The sequence below is a fragment of the Macrotis lagotis genome, chromosome 6 (genome assembly GCF_037893015.1).
Source record: "Macrotis lagotis isolate mMagLag1 chromosome 6, bilby.v1.9.chrom.fasta, whole genome shotgun sequence".
NCBI classification, from domain to species: Eukaryota; Metazoa; Chordata; class Mammalia; order Peramelemorphia; family Peramelidae; genus Macrotis; species Macrotis lagotis.
This window is the reverse complement of record NC_133663.1, coordinates 111,408,235-111,412,801: the sequence shown is the minus strand read 5'-3', so window position 1 is coordinate 111,412,801 and position 4,567 is coordinate 111,408,235. Positions and strand designations below refer to the sequence as shown.

The 4,567-nt window shown below is 41.9% G+C and overlaps 1 pseudogene; it reads left to right on the top strand.

The window, feature by feature from the left end:
* The first annotated feature begins 299 nt into the window (after positions 1 to 299).
* Positions 300 to 3,336, top strand: LOC141492187 (splicing factor C9orf78 pseudogene; annotated as a pseudogene).
* The last annotated feature ends 1,231 nt before the right edge of the window (positions 3,337 to 4,567 follow it).

Here is a 4,567-nt window from a genome sequence, read left to right as displayed (position 1 = left end):
ATGATGGAAGAGAGAAGACAGACCCTGTGATAGGTGCTTTCTCTTTCCCCTCAGAAATAACATTAGAGAAACCTCTTAATAGAAATTTTATCAACAAAACCCAGAAAGAGAAGCTAGGAGAAGAACACCTACCAAGAAAGTCTGTCTCAGGGGACTGAGGCCTGAACCAGGAACTGAGGGCAGAGGGGACCACAGCTGGGGGAGGCCAGTGTGTCAGCCTCAGCTGTGGAGACTTTGGTGAATGACAGGTTCGAGATCCAGCTTTAGGTTCAGAGTCTTTGGTCAGGGGGAGAAGAGCTATGGGAGGGTGAGTTCCAGCACAAAGTCTCAGAGCACACCTGGAGAACAACCAGCTGGGCCTGAGTTCTGAGCTCTATACTTTCAACAGAGCCTTTTGTCCAGAACAAAAAATAAAGTTTTCAAGGTCAACTCAGACCCTGCTGCTGAGGATCTCATTCCAGAGAAAGCAACCAGCAACCCCCACTGGCAGGCCCTTGGAATTACCAAGCCAAGTGAACAAAACCTCTAGGATCCTCAAAAGCAAATTTCTGAGAGCCAGCCCCCTGCAACACAAGATGAAAAAAAGTCCAGAGAAAAGGTGTGTGTGTGTGGGGGGGCAATGGAGAACTACTTAGAAGAGACAGATACTAACCCAGAGAGATCTAGCACTGCTGAGGAGAATATAAGCTGGTCTTCAGGCCAGAAAGACTTCCTTGAGAAAATTAGGAAGGAGTTTAAAAATCAATTGGAAAAATTGGGAAAAGAAACTCAAGAGAATTAACATGTTGCAAGAGAAAATTAATATCTCACAACAAGAAAACAAATCCTTGGAAAATACAATTGGACCAATACAAAGTGAGAATAACTCTCGCAGATCTTCAATTGGGCAAATGCAAAAGGAAAATGATGCTCTCAAATCCTCAATTGGGAAAATGCAAAAAGAAAATGATTCTCTCAAAACTACATTTGGGCAAATAGAAAAGCCCTTCAAAAATAGAATGGGCCAATTGGAAAAGGAGTTGCAAAAGTTAAATGAAGAAAAACTTCTCTTAAAAAAAAGAATGGAATCAGTGGAAACTAATGATTTCATGAGAACAAGATTGTGTTAAAAAAGATTAAAAAAAGAAAAAGTAAAATACCTCATCATCAAAACCAGTGATCTCGAGAATCAATCAAGAAGGGAGAATCTGAGAATTATGGGCCTTCCTGAGAACAATGAAGAGGAAAAAAAAGCCTCAACTTAATATTACATGATTTACTGATAGAAAATTGCCCTGATATCATGAAACCAGAAGGCAAAATAGTTATTGAAAGAATACATCAATTCTCTGTGGAAACAGATCCTAAAATGAAAACACCAAATTCCAGGACTATTAGATAAAAAGAAAAAATTCTGCAAGCAGCCAGAAATAAAAAAAAAAGGAGCCACAGTAAGGATTACGCAGGACCTGGCTACAACAACATTAAGGGATTGAAGGGACTGGAATGAGATATTCCGAAAAGCAAGGGAGCTTGGAATTCAGCCAAGAATCCACTCTCCTAAAAGCTAAGCCTTCTCTTCCAGGGAAAAAGATGGACATTTAATGAAATGGGAGACTACCAAGATTTCATGATGAAAAGACAGGAGCTAAATTGCAAATTTGGACATCAAACAGGAAGCTCAAGAGTCACATGAAAATGGAGGGGAAACAAACAAAACTACTTTACAATAAGATGAAAATGACTATATACCCACTTCGAAGAGTCTCATAACTCTTGAGAATTTTTAACTCTATTAGAGAGAATATAAATAGCCAGAAGTGATGGACACTCATAACTTTTCTGTGACTCAGAATGATTTAAAAACAATACCTCCTATAAAAGGGGGGGTAAGGAGAAGGGAGGTTGGAGGGAGACTGAAGGGGTAAATCCCATTACATCAAGAGGTACAAAAGACCTATTGAAAATGAGGGGAATCCTCCGCCAATAGGCCGAGCCCAGGCGGCGGGGGCAGCCTGTGGGCCGAGGACACCGGGTCCCCCGCAGTCCCTGACCCCGAGCCTTTGGGAGCCCTCCCGGGCTGCCGGGTGTCCCCCCCGGGGCCGGACACCCCAAAGGCTTGTGAGGGCAGCGCCTCCCCCACCATGCAGAACGAGCTCCCGGAGCACCCTCTCTTGGCCCCACTCTACCTAGCCCGGCCTGGCCAGCTGAACGCGGGCCTTGGCCTCACTGTAACTGGCCACGAGTGGCTCTGCCTAAAGGGTTGCGTGTGTTCTTTCAATGACCACTCATCCAGCCAGTCGTCCCCGACACGCAGGTCCTCAAGGTTTCCAGAGAACCATACCGAAGTCAGCTCACGGAGCTCCCTGACTTCCCCGGGGCACAGGGAGGTAGAAACGCTATTTTTGTTCTTACACTTATAGACATATTCAGATGGAGAGTAGATAATTTACCCCATACTAGACAGAAAAACAAAACTTCCTCCCTTCTGAGAGAAAGCAGTATTAAATACAGAAACGAAGGCACAGGGAATGGAAACAAGGAAAGATGAAGGCGCAAGAGGTTGAAACTGGAGGAAACCAAAGAAGTTCAGAACTTGAGAAGACGACCTAATGGGGTGAGGTTGTACCCATCATTTCCCCTCTCAGTGCTGTAGCCCTTCTGGTTGGGGAGAAAGTACAGGAAGAGACAACTCTAGTGGATGATCCCTTTAAGATCAAGACTGGTGGAATGGTGGACATGAAGAAACTTGAGAGAAACAAGGACAGAATTAATGAAGAGGAGGACCTCAACTTAGGAACATCATTTCCAGTAGAAACTAATCGAGGGGATGAAGATGCTGATATGATGAAATACATTGAGACTGAGCTAAAGAAGAGGAAAGGAATTGTAGAAAATGAGGAACAAAAAGTGAAATTGAAGAATGCTGAAGACTGTCTTTATGAGCTCCCTGAGAGCATCCAAGTCTCCTCAGCTAAGAAAACAGAAGAGATGCTGTCCAACCAGATGCTGAGTGGTATCCCTGAGGTGGACTTGGGCATTGATGCAAAAATTAAAAATATCATTTCAACAGAAGATGCCAAGGCTGAGCAGCAGAACAAAAAGAAAGACAGTGAAACCTCTTTTGTTCCAACCAACATGGCTGTGAACTATGTGAAGCACAACTGATTTTACCATGAAGAGCTCAACGCCCCAGTTCGGAGGCACAAAGAAGAGCTGAAAACCTGACCCCTCAGGGTAGGAGATACAGAGAAGCCAGAACCTGAGAGGTCTCCAAATCGCAAATGCCCTCCCAATGAAAAGGCAACTGATGATTATCATTATGAGAAGTTTAAGAAGATGAACAGAAGCTACTGATATCAGCTCAGTGGGAATAGCTGGGGAGGGGATTTTTGCAGAGTTTATTTTTTGTCAAGTACAAGATACAATGTAAATATCACAGAAAAAAGTGTGTTTCTTTTAGAAAAAAAATTAAAAAAAGAAAAAGAAAGAAAATGAAGGGAAGAAGGGAGGAGGTGAGAACCACATGAATTTTCATCTCATCAGATTTGGCTTAAAGTTACCTCAGACACACTTAATGAAGTTGAGAAACTTATCTTACCTTTCAAGTATTAAAAGGGGAAAAGGAGGGGGGGCAGGGAGGGAGAGGAAAAGGGGAACTAACAAAAGGAAGGGAAGAAGGGGAAAAAGGGGAGGGGGTTGATTTAAGAAGGCAAACACTGAAGGTGGCAATATTCAGAAACAAAACACTGGGGAAGATGGATAAAGGGCAAAAAGGGGAACATCACCTCCATGTTGCTGTTAGAGTGTGCAGTGTTTTTCTGCTTCTGCTCATCTCACTTAGCATCAGTTCATGAAAATCCCTCCAGGTTTCCCTGAAATCCCGTCCCTCCTGGTTTCTAATAGAACAATAGTGTTCCATGACATACATATACCACAGTTTGCTAAGCCATTCCCCAATTGAAGGACATTTGCTTGATTTCCAATTCTTTGCCACCACAAACAGGGTTGCTATAAATATTTTTGTACAAGTAATGTTTTTACCCTTTTTCATCCTCTCTGCAGGGTATAGACCCAGTAGTGGTATTGCTGGGTCAAAGGGTATGCAAATTTTTGTTGCCCTTTGGGCATAGTTCCAAATGGCTCTCCAGAAGGGTTGGATGAGGTTCACAGCTCCACCAACAGTGTAATAGTGTCCCAGATTTCCCACAACGCTTGCAACAATAATCATTATCCTTTCTGGGCATATTGGCCAGTCTGAGAGGTGTGAGGCATATAAAATCATTAGTGCATATTATAAGAAAATATATGTGGAATTTATGTATGGACAAATTTATATGACTTGCTACAATTGAGAATAATAAAAATAATGAAACTTCATTTAGCATAAGACACATTTTATAAATAACAGTAATTGTGGCATTATGACATTTGGTTTAGACAAAAATACTCACCAAATTTTGCCCCAAAATTCATTGTTATAATGTGAATATGTGAAAAATCTAAGGAACATAGATAATTATTGAACATAGTGTTTGATGATGTTTCATTGACAATAGATAAAAATTTCCATAAAATGTATTTAAGC